The sequence below is a fragment of the Euprymna scolopes genome, chromosome 46 (genome assembly GCF_053919585.1).
Source record: "Euprymna scolopes isolate OS-2025 chromosome 46, ASM5391958v1, whole genome shotgun sequence".
NCBI lineage: Eukaryota > Metazoa > Mollusca > Cephalopoda > Sepiida > Sepiolidae > Euprymna > Euprymna scolopes.
This window is the reverse complement of record NC_136527.1, coordinates 11,175,207-11,188,378: the sequence shown is the minus strand read 5'-3', so window position 1 is coordinate 11,188,378 and position 13,172 is coordinate 11,175,207. Positions and strand designations below refer to the sequence as shown.

At 34.2% G+C, this 13,172-nt stretch overlaps 1 protein-coding gene across 17 annotated transcripts in view; it reads left to right on the top strand.

The window, feature by feature from the left end:
- The first annotated feature begins 1,217 nt into the window (after positions 1-1,217).
- The window catches only part of LOC145270991 (protein numb-like), a 464,442-nt gene continuing 452,487 nt past the window's right edge, over positions 1,218-13,172 (top strand). For 10 of the 17 annotated variants that reach the window (XM_080126556.1, XM_080126554.1, XM_080126546.1 and 7 more), the window contains exon 1: positions 1,218-1,368. The gene's annotated coding sequence lies outside the window, so the exon portion shown is untranslated. The remainder of the gene's footprint in view (positions 1,369-13,172) is intronic. The other 7 variants (XM_080126555.1, XM_080126547.1, XM_080126552.1 and 4 more) reach the window with 3 other exon arrangements.

Here is a 13,172-nt window from a genome sequence, read left to right as displayed (position 1 = left end):
GAGAGTGCTGGAAATCTGGGGAGACTTGTTGTCACTCAGCTTCCAGGGAACACCACAAGTTTTCAATGGGAGATCTTTGATGACCTGTGTGAAAGCTCCTTGTGAGCCAATAATAATTCAAACGGCTACAGATGTAAAAGGCAATCAACGGTATAATTGTAAGATACCCCCCTTTATTTTATTTGTATAATTATAAAATACCGCCCCCCCTCTTATTTAACTATTTTTTTGTGTGTGTCACCATAAACTGGCACCACACCAAATAAATGAGGAGGATCAAGGAAGATAGAAAGACCGAGGAGAGAAAGCACTAACCAGACCTCCGCTTTCCAGTGAAGACCAATGGTCGCTGCTAACGAGAAATCAATGGTAAGCTGCTGTGGCGATAACACGAATTCTTTTACAAAGGTTATTGAAAGAGGTGGAGAATACTGGAAATCTGGGGAGACTTGTTGTCACTCAGATTCCAGGGAACACCACAAGTTGTTCTCAAAGAGCTATCTTTGATTATGGCCTGTGTGACTTCTCCTAGTGAGTAAGAAAAAAAAATAAAAAAATAAAATAAATAATTATGATAATAAGTTGTAACATTTTTAGAGAGGGGTTAAGTTTTTGTAGACATTCGACCGGTTATATAGCATTGGTATTAGTCGTGTAATACGGACTGTACAGCAATTATGAGCGCTCCAGAGAAAAATTATACCACCAACACACCTTGAATTAATTAAGAAAAATTTGTACTTATATAAAAGAAATAATTACCTATCCGAAAATAAAGGTTATATAGCGTCTTTTCTTTTTTTTTTTTAATTACCTGATTAATTAGCTGTTAACTATTTTATTTCTAAGAAACATGTCGGTCGGCTTTTTAATTATATAATTTTAAAAATATATCTTTTCTTTCTTTTTTTTTTGTAACGACCTGCTTGTATCAGGTTTACTCGATGCTTTTGAAGCGAGAAGAAATACTGCCCTCCTACTGGCGTTTAGTACTGCTGCAACCACTGCTCTTCCACTGCAATTCTACTTCCGTCGCCAAGCTGTCAACTGCAATCCTACTGCGGCTGCCAAGTTTCTACTGCAATCCTACTGTTACTGCCAAGACTCCTACTGCCACAGTCAAGCCTCCCACTGCAATCCTACTGCCGCTATCAAGCCTTCTACTGTAATCCTACTGCCGCTGCGAAGCCTCCTACTGCAATCCTACTGCCGCCGCCAAGCCTCCTACTTCCTATAGCTGCTGCTGCTGTTAGTATTACCACCACTGCCGTACTATGCTCTCGTCAAGCTAGGAGCTGTTTACTTTTTGGGGGACGTTTCAGAATCTACTTTACTGACGAAATACGGTCTCCAAAATACAAATAACAGGTAAGTGTCTCCCCCAGGGGATTTGTCGTTCTGTTTCAGGTGTTTTGGGGTTGGTTTTCGGCCTTTGTTTTGCTCGAAAGCCATCCAGGTATGCTAACGGGTCTCCGGCAGTTGTTACGGTCGGATTTCATTTTTCTTTAGTAATGTTTCTAAAATGTGGACGGAAAGAGAGAGAGGATGGGGGGGGGGGGGTTATGATATGTATAAAGAGAGGGGGTAGGCTTGTTTGAGAGAGAGAGGGAGAATAAGATTTTTGATAGAGAGGGGGGGAAGAGAGAATAAGACTTTTAATAGAGAGGGAGCAGAGAGAGATATTTGAAAACAGGTAGGAACGTCCGTGGGATTTTATTTTTAAACAGGTTAACACACACATGTATGTGTATATATATATATATATATAATATATGTGTGTATATATATATGTGTATATATATATATATATATAATATATGTGTGTATATATATATGTATATATATATATATATATATAAAATCCAGTAATTGTTTCATCACTGCTCAATATTTTCGTAGTCTAGAAAGATACTTATGGCAAGTCAGCTACACATGAAGGTTTCATTCCATCAAGGGAGTTCGTCAAGCTGTAATGCTTTTCAAATAAATATTAAATTAAAAAAAAAAAAATTTTTTTATACATATGTAGGTTTTTAAAAAAATTATGAATATTTAAAAGAAAAAAAAATGATTATATATTAAAAAAAAAACTATTTTAAGATTTAAAAAAAAAAGAAAAAAAAAACTGATTAAATATAATTTCAAAGTAAACCGGCATTTAATAATTATTATTATTATTAAATAATAATAATAATAATAAACAAAAAAAGTGATTTTATTTTGGTGGACCTGAACGAGAACTTCCTTTCCTAATAATAATAATAAACACCAACCTCCCCCATGTTAAGAACGGCTTTCGTTTTTTTTGTTTTTTTTTTTTTTTTTTTTGTGAATTATTGGACACTAATTTACAGGGGGAAGATTGATTCTCGTTCAGGTTCGCCTTTATTTATTTTTTTTAAAGCGGATACCGTATGCCATAAAATAGACATATAATTATAGCAATTGAAGTACACAAACGTTTGTGTCTCATTCCACCAAGGGAATTCGCCAGGCATGTATATATATATATATATATATATATATATATATATATATATGTGGGTGTGTTTTGAATCTTTATTACTTAAGAATATAAATAAATAAAAATATTAATAAAATTTAAAAAAAAAAGCGGATTAAATATAATTTAGAATTAAACAGTTATAATTAGTTATAATTTAGAATTAAAAAGTTATAATTAGTTATAATTTAGAATTAAACAGTTAAATAATGAAAAAATTAAAAAAAAAGCGGATTGAATATAATTTAGAATTAAACAGTTATAATTAGTTATAATTTAGAATTAAACAGTTAAATAATTAAAAAATTAAAAAAAAAAACAACAAAAAAAAACTTGAACTAATTGAACAGGTGAGTTTTATTTAAAGAAGAGAGAGAGAGTAAAAAGGCTGATAGATAGATAGTGTTTAGGGAGAGGGTAACTCCTATAGAGATATATAGAGAGGGGGACTTTGAGAGGAAGATAGAGAGAACAGAGGGAGTGAGTGGAGAGAAAGAAAGAGAGATATATGTTCCCCCCCTTCCTCTCTCTTTGTTATAGCAGTTTTCACGACGACGACGGCGGCGGCGAGGGAACCTGTCCTCTCTTTCATCAATATGGCTAACGAAACTTTCAACTGATTTTTCTCCCGGAGAAACATATCGACCCTAAAACAATTATTTCTGTTCGTTTTTTATTTTTTTTTGTCCCGTCTTTGTCACCTGATAAGAAGATATGCTTTTTTTTAGGCCATTTTTTTTGTTTGTTTAAAGATGACAAGAAACCTTAAATCTTTTTTTTTTTTTTATAGACTTACGTAAGGGTGGGGATGGGGATCGTCCTTTGAAACATTTTTTTTTTCTTTATTCAAAACTTACTCAACCAGAAAACCTTCAACGAATTCTCGGTTTCTATGTAGTTTAAAAAAAAAAAAAAAAACCCAAAAGGGGGTCAATGTGCACTGCACTTGCACTGGTTGTCCAACCTACAAAGGATATTTATTCCGAAAGCCGTTCTTAAGATAGGGAGGTTGGGGGGGTTATTCCGAAAGCCGTTCTTAACATGGGGAGATTGGGAGTGTTTATTCAGAAAGGCATTTTGGTAAATTTAGGTTTGTATTACTGTACACATAGATTCGAAAAAGTTGGCAAAAAAACAAATATATAACAAATAAACGTTATCAAAGGCAAGATAAGTTACTTTTCTACCAAACTGGATATATTTTTCGTGTTTTTATTTAATGTAACATGTTTATTTAGCTCGAAAAACATACAGTGTTTACCGATGTATTGGAAAATTCAAGATGGCGCCTCACTTTTTAACACGGTAAGTTTGGGAAAAGGTGTTATAAATAAAAAAACTAGAAACAATACTATTAAAAACCCGCCGAATATATGTCAAGCTATGTCACGGTAACATATATTGAGCGAGTTTTTAACAGTATTTTATCCAGTTTTTTATTTATAACACCTTTTCCCAAACTTACTGTTAAAGAGGGAGTCAGACGCCATCTTGAATTTTCCAATACATCGGTAAACACTGTATGGTTTTCGAGCTGAATAAACATGTTACAATTAAATAAAAACACGAAAAATATATCCAGCTTGGTAGAAAAGTAACTTATCTTGCCTTTGATAACATTTATTTGTTATATATTTGTTTTTTGACAACTTTTTCGAATCTGTGTACAGTGATACATACAAACCCGTAAATTTTTATATTATAAACACCCCCAGACACCCCCATGCTAAACTAACCCCCCACCCCCAACCTTGAAAGCCGTTCTTAACACTGAGGCTGAGGGGGGCTTGTCTATTCCGAAAACTGTTCTTAACATGGAGTGGTCAGCAGTGTTTATATTACGCTCTGGGGTAGGTCGTAAAACAATACCGGCATTTTCTTATTTTCAACCTTCCCATGTTAAGAACGGCTTTCGGAATAGACATCCCTCATGTTAAGAACGGCTTTCGGAATAAACATTCTTTGCAGGTTGAACAACCAGTGCACACTGACCAAAAAGTTTACAGTTAGAGATTAGTTTTTAAACGCACACATATACGTGTGTGTGTGTGTGTGTGTGTGTGTGTGTGCATATATAATTTAAATGCGATATTCGTTTTCAGCATACCCGAAAACCTAGTAGTCGTCTGGTCAATGTGGCCTGGTTGTCTCACTGAAGACTTACCTGCAAAAGGTGTTTATTCCGAAAACCGTTCTTAACATGGGGAGATTAGGGGTGGTGGTGTCTATTCTGAAAGCCGTTATGGGGCAGTTGGGTGTAATACCCCTAAAAAGCAACTCTTTGCAGTTAAGTCTTCATAAGCACCTATATGTCTGTCTGCATATTTTCAAACTCTATCTCCTCCGAAACTAAAAATCGCGGAGCAGCACTATGGGCCTCATATGATTGGATTTTTTACGAACCGTTCTTTTATGGGTCTTTAGCCGATTAAAATAGTTTTTAAGTGGTCAAAAAGGGTCCAAATTTTAAAAAATCGTTAAATATTTTATACATTCATCTTAGTTTATCTTCAATTTTTAATCGGGCTATATGCGTGTCACGTTGGTACAGTGGTAACATCACCAGCTTTGAATGCTAGTTTTGGTTTCAATTGTAGCTAATGGCACCTAAGTACCTTTTTTTTTTTTTTTTTTTTTTTTTTTTTTTTTTTTTTTTTTTTTTACTTTTGAAATCACGGCTCTATAATAATGTGAAATCTGGACAAATTAAAATATCATATTTAAGCATATTTTACTTCCGGGCAAAGCCGGGTGCCCCTCCTGCGCTAGTATGTATGTATATATATATATATATATATATATATATATATATATATATATATATATATATACACGTTTTATTTTTTATTACCGTATCTTTCTGTTAAGTTTTTTAAACGGCCGGGTAGCTGAAACAATAATGTAACTTAACAGAAAGATATGGTAATAAAAAAATAAAACACATATTTGCTCTACAACAGTATTTAGCACTTTCTTCAGTTTTTATTAATTACCATTTCCACTGAACTATATATATATATATATATATATATATATATATATATATATATATATATTTCTTCAGTGGTGAAAAAAACCGGACGAGAGTGCTCAATATGTAGCCAGAGCAGTGTATAGGAAATTTATTGCTGGGAGTCCAGAACGAATTTACGTATTGTTTCCACTAGGAAGATATTATGTAAATTCATTCTGGACTCACAGCAATAAATTTCCTATATATCTTTTTTGTTTTATTTTACTTCAGTCGAAGTTCTCAGAAATCAAGGGGCCCACAACCTGGGGCTAACACTTGAACTCTTTATGAGATACATAGATATTCGAATGTTCCATTAAAGTTCTTTGTCTCTCAAACACTGAGTTAATAAAGAAGTTCAGAACATAATTTCCCTCTCCCCAATTAACCATTTTTATATATTGTAGTATATCTTTAATTTTGGTTTCATGGTCTTACTGGATTCCAGGACAAGAATTTATCTAGTCTGGTGGAGTATTCAGTTTCGTGCTATTACTTGAGGTAACATCACTTGGAGAAGGTGCACCATTCCTCATAAAAGCTAATGTGTGTTAGCCATAGTGAGGAGATCTTATTTGTGCAGCAAATACGAAATGTGATTTTTAATATTTGGTCAGGTTTTACTTCTGTGGAAAAAGAATCTTCATGTCAGGTTGTTCTGACAAACCCCTGTACAGAGAGACCTTAGACACTCGTGGACAGTGTCTAGTAGGCATTCAAATGAAATAATATATGCATGACAAACCCCTTCTCAACCTATATACTCAACGAATTTTTAATCTATCTACAGACTTGAAATTTGGGGTAATTTCCACCTGAACATTTTCCTTTTAAAAAGAGGACGTTTTTCGGGTATGCTGAAAATGAATATCGCATTTAAATTTTCCGCAAATGAGTAGTTTCCCAATTATTAAGCAATGTCATTTCTTATATTATTGCTTGTGGCCATCTTGGTATGCGCAAACACGTGCTCTTGCATGTAGACGCAACCCCGAGAACCTACGCATAACATAAGACACTACTTATTTGCGGAAAATTTAAATGCAAGATTAGTTTTCAGCATACCCGATAGTCTAGAAAAGTAGTCTTGGGTTTGTATTACTATACACAGAGATTTGAAAAAGTTGCCAAAAAAAAACAAAAACAAATATATAACAAATAAATGTTATCAAAGGCAAGATAAGTTATTTTACTACCTAACTGGATAATTGTTTAGTGTTTTTATTTAATGTAACATGTTTATTCGGCTCGAAAAACGTAGTGTTTACCGATGTATTTGAAAAATGCAAAAGGCAATACGTATATAATCAAATAATATTATAAATAGCGCTGTAAGACGGGGCAAATACCGTAACCAGGGTCCAGAAAAACATTGTATTCCACTTCGTAACCTGAAAAAAACGTATCCTGGGGGCCACCATATCCCTGGGATCTGTTGTAATTTTTTTTTTTTTTTTTTTTTTTTGTGTCTCCAAAAACTAATACCACACCAAATAGGCGAGAAGGGTCAAGGAGGATGGAAAGACTGAGGAAAGAAAGCACTAACCAGACCCCACTGGACAGGTGCGAATAGTACTATGAATGAATTGAAAATTGTGATTAATTCACAGGACAACTCGAAAGATATTGGATGACATTGGGTTTAAAAACGACCGTGTGGTAGTTTGTCGGGAAACATTCCTATGAAAACGTGTTCCACATGGTCGAAAGTTCTTGGAAAAAACTCTGTTCATAGAAGTTCCATTTGATTCCAGGCATACTTAGGAAAAAATAGGAATTCTTTTGCAATGCTAGTAGTAAGGGGGAGTCTACTTGATAAAATTGGGCAAATGTTAAAAATCACGGCCAGAGGAAAAAAAATTCCGTATCTGCATTAAAAATGGTTTTATGTTTTTTTTTGTTTTTTTTTTGTATATTGTTCCATGAGGACTCATTTTGAATTAAAATCAATTTAGTATTACACGTCCAAACTTGAGAAAAAAACTTTTGAAATGTATCAACATTAAGCTGAATAAACAAAATTACACAACATCAGGTTAAATTCAGTCGGCCTTTTGTTTTGATTTCGCCTGTAAACTTAAGCAAAACATACTCAAAATGTGTTGAGATTAACTGAATGAGATTTGACCTGATGTCGTGTGATTTCACTTTGGATGATATTGACACATTTTAAGCATGTTTTTGCAAGTTTACATGCATAATATTAAATGGATTTTAAATCCAAATGATTCCTCATTAAATAACAAAAAAAAAAAACAACAATAGAATCATTTTTCATGTATATACAGAATTTATTACATTCTGCAAAATAAAATCCATCAGAATGCATTTTGGTTTCTTGGTAAAGAAATCGTCCTTCTCTTAATAATTTACAAAAGAGTCACCACTTATCAAGGCCCAGATGTCACTCGAGGATAAGGGTTAAGGAGAACATGTACTAATCGTTAGTGGAAATTTGGTAAATTGGATTACTTAAGGGAGACGGTTCATCAAGAATTTGTTTACATTGGACTTGAATACTACCAAATTGTAGGCAAACGGAATAGAGTTCCACAGGTGTGCAGTTTTAAGAAAGAAGCTTTATTCAGGGGATCTATCTTTAGGTTTAGGCACAGATAAAGAGTGGGGGAAATTATTGATAGTGGTTTTAGCTAGACGAGTGTTTTTCAGCGTCAAGTTCATTTCATGCTTACATCATTACTGTCTTGTGTATGTTGTGCACTTCATAATTCGCTGGGCGTTTTCTATAAACCTTAACAAATTTCAAAATATTGTGTATCCACAAGTATTGAGAACACAAACAAAAACGCGTGCATCATCGCTAATGGTTTTTATTATAGTCCGTGCATGCATGTGTTTGTGTGGGTGTGTTAAAAAAAAAGCAACTTTTTGCTTATCGATAATTATTGGAGGTATTCTGAGACAAAACTTAACTAAGATCACTCCCACACTTATACACTAAAGTTCTGTAAATTTTAAAGAAAAGCTGTTCAGCTGTTTCGGAGTCTATAAGGAACTCACACACAGAGACAAAGTTGCATTTATGTAATTGTAAAGATTCAGTATGTCACATAGAGGTGAGAAAAACACACATACAGACACATAATATTATTAATATAGATTGTGTGTATGCTGCTAATTTTTATTTTATTTTGGTTGAAGTTCTCAGAAATCAAGGCACCCCTTTATCTCTCTAGCATAGAGAATTTTATACTACGTTTACTTAATATTATTAGTTATAAATTTTTTAGTACAAATCCATGCCCTTTCCATTTAATTTATATTTAATTTATTAATAAAATAATAATTTATTTTACATTTATTTATTATACTAAAGATTATTATTACTCTATTTTTAATTTCAGTTTATATTTTTATTTATTTATATATTAATCTCAATAAATCAAAATTACATTTTCCTACTTTGTAAGTTAATTTAATTTTACTCAATATTTGCTAATAATCTGATTTTAGTTAAGAAAATATATAATTTTCCTTTTCCCAATTAACCATTTTAATGTGTTATAATTAGGGCTGTGACAACAGCATATTCTTTTCATTGTTTTGACTCTTGATTATATATTCGTTAATCTATTATATAAATCTCACCTGTCTGTTTAAATGTATATATGTTTGTATGTCTGCCTAAAACTTGACAGAGGCGATAGATTTTCACGAGATTGGTATCATTTTGAAGCTCAACCCTTTGGACAACAAATATAAAAAAATTGGCTAAAAACATTAATTCCTTCACCTTAAACTGGGCACTTTTCTACAGGGAGGGGTCGCTTTTCTCGTCGATATTTTCGAAAGTTTTCGATTGTCTAGCCTTAATTTAAACCTTCGGCACTTCCGGTTTGGCGATGGGCACAATAGCAAAGATGTCACATTTTTTTTTTTTTTTGTTTTACATACTTTTCCTCCTTCGTATTCTGTGTTTTTTTTTTATAGAGTGATGTGGTTCTCGGTTGATTGACTAGTCTTACTGTGTCGGATATATACCTGAGAGTCAAAAGAATGAAAAGAATATGCTGTTGTCACAGCCCTAGTTATAATATATCTTTCTTGTGGTTTCTTGGTCTTACTGGATTCCAGGATAAGAATTCATCTTGTCTGGTGGAATATCCAGCTTTGTGCTGTTACTTTTGGCTGGGAGCAAAGTGTAGTATCTGTTCTGATACTACACTCCACCTTTTCTGTCTTATGCCAGTGAATGAGAAATCCTTCTAGAGTGAGACAATTTTTATTTTTGTTCCTATCCAGAGTGTCTCTTTTTTTGGGGGGGAAGCTAGACGTTTCCCACATTAAAAACCAACCTTGTGTCAAACTCTGCCCTCGTGGGGAGGAGGCAAGTAAATAGGGACATCACTTGGAGAAGGTGCACCATCTATATATATAAAAGCAAAAATGTATGTATGTTTGTATGTGTGTTCGCTTTTTCTGTATGTCTACAAAAGGCTTTTATCAGAAGCGGTCGCTCGTCTAACAACTTTTAAAAACTTTCTATATCACATATAAATCATAATATCTCACAGTTAACAACGAAGCTCGCCTGTCTATTTAATTTGCTCGATTTCGGGAAGATAAATATTCAACATTTGTCGCTCGCCGCATGTGGGTTAGTCTTTTTCCTATAACATCTTGGGAAAATAAAAATAAAAAAAGCGATCCGCAGTAAATGAATACTATCCCGCAGTTAAACTCATTAAAACGAGCACCTGCCAAATCCAAGTAATTAAATAAATTCAAACGTGTTCCATTAGCATATCGCGGTGGGCAATGGTTAACGTCGCACGTTTTTTTTTTTTTCACACTTCAATTTACAACTTTGCCTCAACGGTTCGGGTTCGATCCTCATACTTACTTTTTTTATTTTTTAACCTCTCCACCCCCGGAGTTTTCAACACACACACACCTCCAAACACCCGGGCAACGCCGGGTACCCCTCTCTAGTCTGTAATATAAATCTCACCTCTCTGTTTAAATGTATGTATGTTTGTATGTCTACCTAAAACTTTCGACAGAGGCGACAGATTTTCACGAGATTGGTATCGTTTTGAAGCACGACCCTTCGGACGACAAATATCATAAAATTGGCCCATAACATTAATTCATTCACCTTCAACTGGGCAACTTTTCTACAGGGAGGGCTCGCTTTTCTCATTGATATTTTCGAAAGTCATCCACTCTTTTGGATTGTCTAGCCTTAATTTAAACTTTCGCAACTTCCGGTTTAGTGATGGACGCAACGGCAAAGACGTCACTTTTTTTTTTTTTTTTCACATTCTTTTCCTCCTTCACTGTTCAGGTTCAAGCCTGCCTGCCTGCCTGCCTGCCTGCCTACTATCACATTTTTCTTTTGCTCAACACACACCTCCAAACGCCCAGGCAATGCCGGGAACCCAGGCTAGTTCCTTTTAAAAGCCAGTGTGGGTTAGCCATATCGAGGAGATCTTATTTGCACCGCAAATCCTATGTGATTTTGAATATTTAGTCAGGGTTTCTCATGTACAGAAAGTCCTTAGACATTTAAGGATAGTGTCTAGTTAGCATCTAAGTTTGTTTTTTTATTTTTATTTAAGTTCAGTTAGTTTTCAGAGATCCCTTTATGGTTGCTATTCGTACTTCCTTACAGCTTGGTGTTCTAGGGATTGTTTTCTTGTCCCTAATTAACCATCTAAATATGTTATATATCTTTCTTGTGGTTTCTTGGTCTTACTGGATTCCAGGAGAATAATTCATCTAGTCTGTTGGAGTATCCAGTTTTGGGCTGTTACCTGAGGTAACATCATTTGAAAAAGGTGCACAATTCCTTGTAAAAACCAGTGTTGGTTAATCATACCGAGAAGATCTTATTTGGGCTGCGAATAAAATGTGATTTTGAATATTTGGTCAGGGGAAAAGTATCCTCATGCCAGGTTGTTCTGGCAAACCCCTGTACCTTAGATACTAGAGGATAATGTTAGTAGGCATTCAAGTTTGGTGCGATCCTTCTATTGCTCCAGAAGATATCTCACTACTGATGCAAAATAGACTTTGTGGCTTAGTGGGGGATGCCCTTTTCTCTTCCTTGCAACCTCTCTCTCACAGAAGAGACGTTGCCAGCCTGTCTTTGTTTTATTGTTATTTCCATGGCAAGTGCTCGTCTGAGCTCCAATCTCTGGTCCCCCTCTCGCCAATCTTTCACGAAAAACACCCGTCTACCTGAAACCACTGTCAATAATTTTTCCCACTCTTTATCTGTGCCTAAATCAAAACGTAGATTCCATGAACAAAGCTTCTTTCTTAGAAGTGCACGCCTGTGGAACTCTCTTCCGTTTGCCTGTTTCCCACCTGACTACAACTTGGATGTCTTCAAGTCCAACATAAACAAATTCCTGATGAACCGTCCCCTTAAGTAAGACACTTTATCAAATCTCCATCACTAACGATTACTATGACACCATCCCATTGATTACTGTACATGCAATAACCCTTATCCCTGAGTGGCTTCCGGGCCTTGATAAGTGGTGACCTCCATGTAAAAAAAGGAAAAAAAAAAAAAAAAAGAAAAAAAAGTTCTCTCCAGTAGACATTCCTCTTTTGTTTTTTTTTAAATTTATTTTACTTTAATAAGTTTTAAGAGATCCAGGGGCTCGCCCCTGGAGTTAACAGTTGATTCCGTTATGATTTAAATTTATATCCGAGGGCTCTTTTAAGAATAGATGCTGTTCCCTTTATGGCTGCTATTTGTATTTCGTTACAGCTTGGTCTTCCAGAGATTGCTTCTAAGTATTTCTGAAGATTCTTTTTAATTAGGCCAGTTGCTCCTATCACAACCGGTACAGGGCTCTACATTGCGACTGAAACAGTCGCATTTGCGAGTGAATTTTCAGACTGACGACTAGGAATAATGAAACGCTTATCTTTTGGCGATTGTATTTCTTTTACTGATAATCTTCCGAAGTTCACTCCTGAGTGAAAAATATCTTTTCAACTTTTTTTAAGGTCGTCGAAGGTCAATCAGTATCGTGTTGTCCCCGGCTGGATAGCAGTTGTCTCAAGCGACTACTGTTGCTACGAATTCGAAAAGAGAAGTAACAAGTGAAACAGAGAGAATGAAATCATGAAAGGGAGATAATTGTGATTTTATTGAAAGCAGACGAGTGCCGTACATTGTTTATGTGTTTATGGGGGCAAAAAAATAAGACTGAAATTAAACAAACAACAAGTGAATTTATTGGAAATTTGGAAAAATTATGGATTACAATGGAAAAATGCGAGCATGAAAAATAATATGGTTAAGTTTAAACATGGAAAAGTAAAGGACTAGTTGTTTAAACTGAAAAAGAAAAAGACAAGATATTCTAGTAAAAAATATAATAAATTTATAACTTAAAATATTGCAGCATTAAGAATTGATTATATAATATTATTACAATGGAAAAATGCGAGCATGAAATATAATATGGTTAAGCTTAAACATGGAAAAGTAAAGGACTAGTTGTTAAAACTGGAAAAGAAAAAGACAAGATATTCTAGTAAAAAATATAAATTTATAACTAAAAATATTGCAGGAATAGGGATTTTTTAAAATTCAATTTATAGCATTATATAATCAATTCTTAATGCTGCAATATTTTAGGTTATAAATTTATACTTTTTACTAGAATATCT